We start from the raw sequence: 11,766 nt of genomic DNA, 5'->3' as shown, positions 1-11,766 counted from the left end.
GAATTTTGTAAAGCTAACAGCAGACAAGGACCTACTGAAGAGCCAAATGGCACCATTGACTTCTAGTCCACAAAGCCCTTGATCACATCAGGTAACTTTACCCCAAAATAATTGCTGTGACTTGGCCCTGGCTTTGGAGAATAAAAATGCGCAGATTTTTCAAGCTTTAAGAAGCAGATTCCATATTCTAATCTCTTTTCTGCATAAGAACAAATCACTGGATTTAACCTAGTCGTTTCCACATCCAAATCATGACTTCTGGTCGAATGACAAATTATGCTGCTACAGTTTGCATGCTAGCTGGGCACCTCTCACTTCAGCTGAAATTAAATCACAGGAGTGAGTATCCTCCTCTCCAGCCCACTCCCTTCTGAATGAATGAGGTTTGCCCAAAGTACCACGAATTATTTTAGCTCCTTGCATATGTTAGAGATTTTAGCTGCTCTTTACTTTTTGATTTATTAATCAAAAGCCTGTGAAGGAGTATTAGATCTAGAATTTTCTTTTGACCATGTTGCCCATGAGGTCTGCCAGAAAAAAAAGTACTGCTGTAACTGAAGAAACATTTCCCTGGATATTGATACACCAGATCCCTGAGCATGCACTTAGAGTCATGTATGTTGTCTTGTGGTTAACCTGCTGGCTTTTAAAGAGGGGATTCCAAGTTCTCTATACTAGTGCAGCTCTTTTAAGGGCATTTTGCAGTGAGTTGACCCACGTTGCTTCACCTCAGCCTGAAACTTTTTTGGAGACTACCAGAATACAGTACTGGTGAGACAGATAGGGGGACAAAGGTGAGGTCTCAGAATGAAAGGGAGAGAAACAAGGAATTGTGTAGGCTATGTACAGTGTTAAAACCTCACAGCTGATGGAGAGAAATCAGAGCTGATGCTGATGACAGTAAGTGAGTGGCTTGGCTGCCAAAAATAAAGAAACAAAGGAAAAAATTCAGAACCCAGGTGTTGCCTGCACTGAGAAGGTGATTTTTTTCTTTCTGTGATATATATTAATAGGAATTGGGTTTGCCCAGCCAAAGTTTAGCTGCGCTTCAGAGCTGGCACTGTATGGCTTGCTGGTTGTTGTAGTGCCTAGGCTGCCTTGGCAGAGACTCCCCTATGCAAACTGGTGGCCGTGACACTACACAATTGTAAGAACAAACAGTGTTCACCCCCAGAATTATGTGTTTTCATCGACTTCATCAGCTCAAATAAGGAGATATTATGCTGCTGGAGCAGACACAGCCTGCAAGTGTCCACGGGCAGCAGAGAGAAGAGTGGGGGCAGCCCGGCTGTGCCGCTTCCTTGCCACAAGGCCCAGTGTGGAGCAAGAAAACAAAACTGCTGTCAAGGAAGAGACTTGCTGCCCAGAGGGACGAGGAGTGCAGTTGTTGATATAGCAACAGAAAAGGACTTGTGGGAAAATCTGAGGCAGTGCCCCACCAGGAGACCAGGGTGATAATTGCTGCTGCTACAGCCCTTCTTCATCCAGGGTGCTGGGTCATTGCATCTCCACCTGGCCAGTTTGGTTTTGGGTATTTTTTCTTATTTGAGTGCCAACCATGGGAAACAAGTTTGATTCATTGCACAACTGTTACCATTTTGGGGAGTTATTTTTCTTTGGTCTGTTACAAAACTCTGTAAGGGATGAACATCAATAGGGCAAACATTACACTTGCTAGAGGCAACAGCTGTTAAACTTGTGCTTGAAGAGGAAGAATGAAAATCTTTTTTGTGATTACTGCCAGCAGCTTCTTCATGCTTTTTGGATAAGAGTGAGACAACAGCTGGTACAGACACATGTTCCTCTCCCTCCCCATCTTGCATTATTAGCAACTGTTAGTGCAAGTCAAAATAATAGTCATTTGCTGGCAATAAGTAATTTTATCTGAAAACAGTTAATTTCCTTCATGTTGAACACATTCTCAAATGAAAAGTTATGAATGAAAAGTTATGAATGAAAGTTATGAAAAGTTATAAATGAAAAGAAAAATTACCAATGGTAATTTTATTGAAATAAATGGGGTTTTAGGCTGTTTGGACTGAAACTTGCACAGCATCTATGTTTACGGCTATAGCAAGAAAATTATTGTGGCATTTTCATCCAATAATTTGAAAGAGAGGTTAAAAACTTGAAATGCTCTGTCTAATAAACTACTAATGTGACAACACTCTGCATTAAGCAATTGCAGTGTTGCAGTTGGTAGGAAGTGAGATTCTCAACATGTCCTCAGACCAAGGGACAAAAACATCTCCAAAACACACTTTGCTGTGATTGAGAAATCCTTCCAATAAAAGACCAAAAAACCAGAGGGTTTTGAGCCTGACATCAGGAGCAGGTGGCGTGCAGTGCCCAGCCCAGCTTGGGCAGTGTTATGGGTGAGCTGCTCCTCCAGCCACCTACCTTCTTTACTCCTTACTCCTTGAAGACAAGCAGGCCCAAAGCACCTTTGTTTTCCCCATTTCCACGTGTATCATTGCTTCTGTTACCTTTGTCAACTCAAGGAAGGGAGGGAACAAATCTGTCCCATCCTGGGTGTGTGCATTTTTTTTCTGGGGAAGGAGTCTGCTTTACTCTTGGAGCTCTGTCGCATGCCTTTCTCAGCCTGCTCTGCCGTGTCCCCCGACGGCAGCTGGGCACTGTGTTTTCATGCAGAAGGACTTTCTCAGACAGCAGGATGGGGAGAGCATGGCCTCCACCTCACCAGAGTGAGCATGCACCTGCCTCCCTCAGCAGCTTCCCTACGACAGATCCAGCTGGGCAGTGCTAACGAGCTGCTTCTTGATCAGCAAGAGCAGAGCAGCTCTCCGGGCTGGTGAAGCCTCCCTAGGAGATCCTTCCTAGTCACACAGAGATCCTTTGAGGAGGGGTCATGGCTGGGCTCTGGGGTGCATGAATCAGCCCCAGGACTCTGAGGAGTCCCTAGAGTGATACAGATGTAAATCAAGGTAAATGCAGTTGTCAGATATGTCAGGCCAGGCGTTTGCAGTGGGCTTTATTGCTATCACGTACAGGCAGAGACTGAGGCCATCCCAGGACTGAGCCTGGTCACTTGGGTTCAGAGAAGATTGAGTCAGATGGAAGCAGGTGAACATATGGGGCAATTTTTGGCAGGGAATGTGCTACAAGATGCCAGGAAGAAGTCACTGCATCTTTTGTCAGGGTTATTAATAAGGAGAGCACACTGGGAGCCTCTCCAGCCCCACCACTGCCCTGTGATGTAAGGCTGCAGCTGGACTGCAAGCCAGCTCCACCTCTGAGTCATTGCCTTGCCTCCAGCACGGCTGTGAGTCATCCCTCCTTGGCTGTTCCTCCTCTCACGGTTAAAGCACAATAGAAAACCCCAAACAAAAAGTGTGCGAGGTGAAGGGAGCGTGGTGTTCTCATCAGAAGCCATCACGCACTCCCTGACCTCCTGGGGGATGCCCAGGCAGACCCACTGCTGTGGTCAAGATCTTTTCCTCTCTGTAACACTCTAATTGCCCAGGACGTCTGGCATAATCAAGCCCATTGCTTTAATTTACTCAAATTCCAGTTCACTCAGTTCCCAGTCACTGCTTCGACCAGGGGAGCAGGGATGGCTGAGGCTGGCAAGAGCTCATCATGTCCTCCGAGCAGGAAAAGCAGCACAGTGTCAGTAGACCTCAAATGAGATCAAGAAAAACTGAGGAGATGGTGCTATGACACCAGCTGCCCTGCAAAGTGAGGGTTCAACCAGAAATTGTGGGTCAGTTTTACTGAATCCTGGTTTCAAAATAATGGAAACAATTATTTGGATATAATCAGGTTGTGTCTGGATTACCAGCACATCCAGACAGCACTGCACAAATGGTAACATTTGAGCCAGCATTAGAATCCACCTAATAAAGGAAGCCCAATTAGTAAATTTATTCGTAGCCTTTCTTGCCAGGACCCATTCATTTAGTCTGGGTAAGTCAGAGATAGACTGGGTCTAAACAGAGCCCTGGTCAACAGAGAGTCCCAGGGGACTCACAGCCCAGCACCAACCACTAGCATCCCCACTTCAGAGAAAATTATTCCATGCTCAGAGCAAAGATGGCACCCTGAACATGCAGACCAGCCCACTGATACTCATCAGACCTGATGTTAGAGGTGTTAGATGTGCTCCTTCATCCTTAGCCTGTAGTGCTAAGACTGGGAATGACTTGTCCTGGCAGAGAGCGTTGGCCCCACTGATGCCTTTACACCATCCTGAACTTTATCCCCAAAGTTCCCAATGACCTTCCCAGCCAACAGATTTCCCATTTCTTACTGTTATTGAACCTTCTATGGAGCTCCTCATCTGACCTGGGCTGACCTAAGCAAGCCAGGCCTGCCATGAACTTCCTGCCCTAGTCCCAGATGTGACCCTTTTGTCTCTCCCAGGGAGTACAAGGAATTGCCTTTGTGTTCACCTCCTCCATGACCTGCTGAAGGGTGGAAATTCAGCACTCTTCTCGTCTCTTCCAACTTCATTTGCTTTTAGGGAAGAAAACTCCATTTTATTTCCTCTACTGGCTTCTCTTTGCCACCTGAGAGTTTAGGCTTCATGCTGGGCAGGTCCATAGTGAAAGTATGCAGGGTACAGGCTTGCATCTCCCAGGGGGACAAAATCCCAACTGCAGCATCAGATAGAGCCCAGAGCCTCAAATGCTTGGATCCATTTTAAAAAGAGAAGAGGAAAAGCCAAGGAGATGGATGAGAGGAAAAGTAAGAGATGGAAGGGCATAAACCCTACAGAGCCAAGACAGGGCTCAGGCACTGCCAGTGCTGGTGGAGTCTGAACGGTGACACTGAACTTGCTGACACAGACCCAAACAGAATGCCACACAATTCAGAAGACTTCTGAAACCTTGGAGGGGACTGAAGGAGAGGAAACTCTTCAAGGAGGTTCTTCATGGCACGTGAAAAAAAAAAAAAAAGCAAAGCAGACAATAAGTAAATGAAATGGGGCAAGGTTTTGCCATCTTGGGACACTGGGGCAGAGCTGTTTGGGTTGGCTCTATCCTGCCAGAGGGACACATGCTGTCAGCTGGGCTGCAGGAATGGCAGTCTCTACTCGAGCTGGTAGCTAAACCAGGCTGGAAAAGAAGGGGAAGGCAGAGGTACACAAAAAGTCTATCCTATTTCTCCTTGTAGGAAATGTTTAAGAGCCCAAGACCTAGGGAGACAAGAAATTCTGAAATGCCTGTGAAAAAGCATCTTGGCAGAAATGAGGGAAAACAGCAATATTGTTTTATGAAAAAAAGTCTTGCCTGAGTTGCCAGGGTTAAGACATGCTGGGTAGAAACAGAGCTGAAAATCACTGGCTGCAGGCCATTAGTACATCTGAGCAGAGAAAACACATGTGAAAGCAGATCCTTGCTGAAGTCAGGGAGATTTTCACCGTTCAACATGCTTCAGAGTGCTGGCTGCCAAGCCTGAGTTCAGCCCAATGTTATCAGCACAGCTCTGGGGTGTCCAGCTCAGCTTGGTGAGTCCCCATTTTTCTGTTTATGACTTTATCTACAGATACGCTTGTAACCCTTTGGGCTTAGGCTCTGGCTTGCTGGCTGTGAAGCCAAAGTTGTATCACAGGTATGAGGACTGCCTGGCAAGGCTCAGTTACCATCCCCAGAAATATTTCTCAGCGTACAAGCCTGCCAGGATGTGCAAGGGTAACGTTCACCCCACTGTGCAGAAGGCATGATGAATACATTCAGTGCTGAAATGCACGTTTTCCTATTTACTACCAGTTATAAATTACCAGCAGAGGGAAGAGATTATTTAGATCAGGGGACTCCATTGATGTAAATGTATTTTAATTCCAGCTTTTTATCCCAAGAGTGATATTTGCTGGTATTTTAAAATTGCCTGTAGGCCTGCCAGAGCCAGCTTCCCCCATCTCTAGAACATCCACTGTGAAAATAATTTTCTTGGTTTCCTCTTCTTGAATACCTTCCAAGTTTCTAATTGGTGAAAGGACAGGGTTTCTGTTCCTGCAGAGATCTGAAACACAGATTTTCTGGTCAAATGGCAGAGATCCTATTTTGGCAGAGAGTGATCTCCAAATCATCTGTGAGCTGCTCTCTTGACGGAGAGATGGAGGAGTTGAGGAGTTTCCATGACAGAAAACAGATTCACTCAGGGCTGCACATATGTGCCTGACTGTGCTGGGGGAGGAGGGTTTTGCTCTGGTGTAACATCCCCAGGTGTGGTAGCCCCCTGTTAGGGAGGACTGAGGGTGACAAAAATGAAGATGGGGATGCAGAGGAGGACTCTCCCAAGGTTTTCAGAAAGCTGAATTCCCCTTCACAGGTGTGATACCCAGTGCCCTGTGGACACAGGGAGCCCATGGCCAGCTCCCAAGGTCTGGTGGGCACAGAATGGGGGCACAGGAGGCTCACAGAGCTGTTTCCCCTCTCACCACTCAGGCAAAACAAACTCACCCCGCAGAGATTTCAGTTCCAGGCAAGACTGCTGGGAACTCATTGAAATGAACACCTCAGCAGCCGTCCCCTCTTTTACCACAGAGCATAAAAATGCAACATACCCACAGTGAAGGGCCTTTCCCCATGGCAGCAACACTGCAGGGCAGGGGGATATTCAGCCTGACCAGATGCAGTGTGTTTGGTGTGGTAGGGAAGCATTGCCAGGACAATATTATGTGTAATCTTACATGGCAAAAGTAGGCAAGTCAACTGGAATGCAACCTGTCAGGTGCCTGTGATGCTGGAGCTGAGATGAGAGGTGTTCAAACAGGATAACTCAAGTTCTGGGAATAACACTGCTGGGCAGAGGACCCAGACACAGCTGTTTCCCACCTGATTATATGGCGCGTGCACATGCCATTAAATGAATGGATGTGGGCTTATGGGGATGTACTTCTAGCATCCTTATCTCCTATCTGGGATTGTAGCCTTCCAGCCTGGGTGCTGTAAATTACTGCCTGGAGGAGCTATTGTCTCCACTGACTCTGCTGGAGGGGGGAGACCTCGACACCTACCTGAAAAAGCATGCTGGTGGGATTATTCCAATACGAAATAAGTTAAGATCAGTCTCCTCTCTTAATATGCAAAGGAACTAACTCTGCATACTAAGTTAGACCAGGAGCAACCTGGTTCAGTAGAAGGTGTCCCTGCCCATGGCCAGGGGTTGGAACTGTGTGATTTTTAAGGTCTCTTCCAACCCAAACCATTCTGTAATTCTGTGATTCTGTGATAATGAACTTCTGAAAATTGTGTCTTTTTCTTTTGCCTTTCAGAGCCAGGGCACTGAAGGGAGGTTTGTTGGAAAGGCAGTGGTAACTCGTGATAACATGGACCAGAACCAGACCCACCTATCTTCCTTTACATTTCCAGACACTGCTATTAGACACTTCTTCATGTCTGCCCCCCAGTTTTGCTCCTGCAGAGATCAAACTTGCTACCTTTTTTTGAGGTGAATAATGGCATGTTCCCAAGCAGTCAGTAGCTGTCAGTGCTTTACTCACAGAGCATGGTGCTGCTCGTGAGGAGCTGGCAGGCCCTGGCTCTGAATTGGTATTGGATGTTTGTGTTTCCTGGATCACATTACTCACACAGGGACCGTGGTCTGACAGGACACAGCTCCAGCAGTGCCTACTCTGAGAGACTGGACTGCTTCAGGAGAACCCAGAGGTGACTGAGGAGAGCACAGGAGGCTTCCAGAACCATGCTTGGATTTAAATGAGACCCTGTGGTGATCTGCATTAAAAAGGCTTTTGTTAATTGGACAAGTAAATCAAATGCACACAGACCAACCTCTGCTGTCAGCAAATGGTCATAAGGTTCAATGGGCTCATAAGAGGGAAAGGGAAAGGGAAAGGGAAAGGGAAAGGGAAAGGGAAAGGGAAAGGGAAAGGGAAAGGGAAAGGGAAAGGGAAAGGGAAAGGGAAAGAGAAAGGCCCCAGAAGTGGTGAGTCACTGGGTGGAATTTGTCAGTCAATCAGTGACATAGTTAACAGTGCAAAGCTGATCTTTTTCAGCCTAAGCCATTAGAGCATTCTGCCTACCTAGGGAGAGTTCCTCAGTAGTTGTGATAGCAGGATACACTATGGTTTGGTATTTCTGCAGACATGTTCAGAGCTGTCCAAGCATAAGTGGCTCTATTCCAGGAGAGCAATGGGAGCAGGAGTGAAGCTCTCAAATGAGTGCTTGTCTGAAAGACAGTGACTCAAGGGCCAAAACTGGGGGGGGCTTTGCCTTTTATGTAAATATATTACATAAAATATGTTCTTCAAAACAATAACTGCAACAAAATACGTGCTTCAAAACAACAACTGAGCGCCCTACATTGCCTGGAAGTAAATTCTGTTGTCTTGAGTGATCTCTTATCTGAAGCATGGACTCAAGCCAGGCGAAGGCTGAAGTGTGTGTGGCACACTGAGATGGGAATGAGGGCTGGCAAGTGCCATTGTTCTCCACTTTGCCTCCCAGTGAACAGCATTTAATTCTGGGTTTGGTTGTCAGAAGAGATTAGATATCTAAATTCTGGAGTTCATAAGTGGTCTGTCTGATCTCTTAGGTGCAGAAAACACGTCATGCAGCAGAAACTGTCAGATGCATGATTAAACCGTTTGTGTATTACCACAGCAGTATAGTGCATGTTTGCACTATAAGGGAACTCAGCTTTTGAAGAAAACCACTTGAACAGTACAAAAATAATTAAATTAACAAGAGTCCTGGGAAGAAAGGATTCATTTTCCCAGCAGACTGATGGCAGGGATGAAGGCTGGGTTATCAGCTCCATGTAAGAGAGCTCTTTCTGTCAGAGCAGCAGCACTAAGAGCTGTTCTGAGAGAGGCTCTTTCCTGGTGAACAGCACCCAAACATAAATGTTCCTCGAAGATTAATGAAGGCTATGATGTGAATGATGGAAGGAAACCAAACAGAAAAACAGTATTGCAAAAGGGAGAGAAGAGGAACGAGCTATTCTTTGAAACGCTTACCAGCAGAGGACACATCTGTTGGGTTTTGGCAGAACAAAAGGACATTTCAAAGAAAGTCAGGGAAGTGCTGCTTTGCAAAGTATTCTACAGTCAGCTCTGAAATCATATGTGTACAGAACTTTCAGAGGCTGGAGCAGAAGGATATGAAAATGTCTGCTGCATTTTTTCTCCCACAGACACGAAGATATATTTTTCCTTATAAAAGTAAGGGATGTTGAAAGAAATTTCTCAGGAGGTATGCTGCCCTGCTGCACTCCCACGGAGGATCTCCATATGGGGAGAGCCTGTGCCACCTCTCCATGACAGTTAACTGCAGTCATTGCTTGTAGGGGTCTTAAAGCATATGTGTCTTGCTCCTGCAGCCCAAAAATGCCACAGGACAGGGCGGAAGGAAAATGTGCTCCTTTCCTGCCTGCAGCCAACATTTTTCCATGCAACATGTCCAAGGCCCATGACAGAGAGGATGGAGATAGTCCTGCAAGATGTCCAGCACCTGGAGGCACCCTGTGCTCAGAGGGAGCACGGTGCCAGGCTGTGGGGCCCTCCAGCCTGCAGGCAGGCATCTCCCACCTTGGACCAGCACCAGTTCTGCCACTCTGACCCCCAGCTCCATGCACTGGTATCTGGGACTGGTAGTGGCAATAACAGACATATTAAGCAAGACAAAATAAACACAAGAAATAGTCCTGTTTGGATGTGAGGTGTCACTGTCGTGTTTTCTGAAAAATCCCTTCACCAGGATTTCTTCTCCTGGGAAGCTGAGAAACCGCAGAGAAAAATGAAAACAAGAATTATCTGATCCACTTCTCTTGTTTTGCTGCTTTGGAATGGTTGGAGATTGTTTACCATCAGGTGGTTGTTTGATGGGTTTCATGTGAATTGTTTTGACTCAATGACCAGTCACGGACCAGCTGTGTCAGGACTCTGGAAGGAGTTTTCATCATGATTCTTTGTAACCCTCTCTCTGTATCCTTTCTCTAATCTTTAGTATAGTTCTAGCATAGTATTCTTTTATATAATATAATATAAATACATAAAACAATAAATTAACCTTCTAAGAACATTGAGTCAGATTCTCAATTCCTCCTTCATCCTGGGGACCCCGAAAATACCACAGTGAGGGGTGGGTAGGAGGGACAGAGAAGTCTGCACGAGTCCTGTTCTGGTCAAAAGGGTGAGGCAGATCATTGTCCCTGCTCTCTCCTGGCTCAGAAACAGCTGGAGACAGCAGCTAGGAACACTGGCACTTATGGGCTGTTTGTTCTCTCACCACTTGTGAGGCTTTGGAGGGCAAAATTGCAAGGAGGGATCATCAAGGAGGATGTGCTGAGGGAAGGAGCTCTGGGGAGCATGGCTGCTGCTCATAGTCAGCATCCACTCCCTGGAGAAGGGGTCATCTCTCCAGCCTCATCCTCACTGCCTCCAGCCTTGCTTTAAATATGGTGACCAAAGGAAAACACCTTTGTGGTGCTAATGTAGAAACTCTCATCCCACGCAACAACAATTTTGCTTGCATCTTATTTTCTCCCTCCCTTACCTTTGCCTACACATGGCTCTCCTCTGGGCTGTAGAGGGACTGTACAGTGGGAGCCAGCCCCAGCTGGCTGCTCTGCTCTGGTAGTGAAGAAGATTTATAATATGAGAAAAGAAGGGAGGGTTTGTCCAGAAGGAGGAAGCTGGTGTGAGCAGAACTTGGTAAGCAACATCACAGAGATTTGTTTCTGCAAACAGTAAATTATAGGCTAACACAGCTCTGTGTTTCACACAAATTTTATTGTGTTCTGGAGGAAATTGCATGCGATCAATCAGGTCACTCCAACAGTAGGTAGTATGTTTCATGTGTGCAGCCTGGTCTTTTTTTTGCCAGCTGCTCAGCATAATTCTTAGCAGGATCTTATGCTGTAAAGGGTAACTAAAACTGCCAGCATCCAAGGGGACATCTCTTCCTATTGGGTCTAATGACATTTTTTGGAAAATTCCTAACTATCCTGAAATTAGGAAGAGGCATTCCGTCTGTTGGTAAAAATTCAATATCTCTGCATCATTTCCTAATAAGAGAATCTGAAAATATTCTCCGTAGACAAAATGTACTGCCAGTGTCAGAGAACATTTTCTTCAACACAGAGCTTTTTATTTGTTGTAATTTTCATCATACATCACCATTTCAAATCTTTTTATGAACAACAACCGAGTGGAAAATTTTTTATTCTGAAAAAAAAGATCTGGATTTGCAAGAGAAAAGAAATGCTAATGGAGCTGCAATTGCTATAACAAAGTACATTTAAAAAACAAACCCTGATGGCTGAAGATTAATCATCTGACAGTGAGGGAAGTACTGCTCAAGGAAGGAACGCAGACATTGTGCTTGTGAGTGCCAGCTTCCATCTCCGTGTACCTCACCTCACCTCTGTGCCGTGGCACACTGCTCCCAGCCTTGTGCCAGCGCAAGTTCCCTCCTGTTACATTGTGTTTCTGGGAGTTAAGATGAAAAATAATGGGCTGAGTAATTTTTTGGGGCAAATGAGACCCCCCTGTCTGGTTTAAAGTGTAGGACACACAGGGCACTGCCAGCAGAGCGAGGGCACGAGTGTGGCAGCGCGGAGGCAGGGAGGGGCAGTTGCAGAAGTGCTGTAATTTGGAGTGGCTGCTGAAAACTTTCTCCAAAGTAATGGGCTTACTTTTTACTTTTCTGCAACAATATTTAGCCAATGTTTTTTCTCTGATATCAATGCAGATACGTATTTATTTGCACAGATAGAGCTGCGCTGAAAAGCAAGTATGTTTGTTGGGGAGTCCTTTTGCCCACAACTAGCTGCAATTTC

This window comes from Fringilla coelebs, assembly GCF_963513975.1.
Source record: "Fringilla coelebs genome assembly, chromosome: 3".
NCBI classification, from domain to species: domain Eukaryota; kingdom Metazoa; phylum Chordata; class Aves; order Passeriformes; family Fringillidae; genus Fringilla; species Fringilla coelebs.
The sequence above is the reverse complement of the archived record's forward strand: the minus strand, read 5'-3'. Positions refer to the sequence as shown.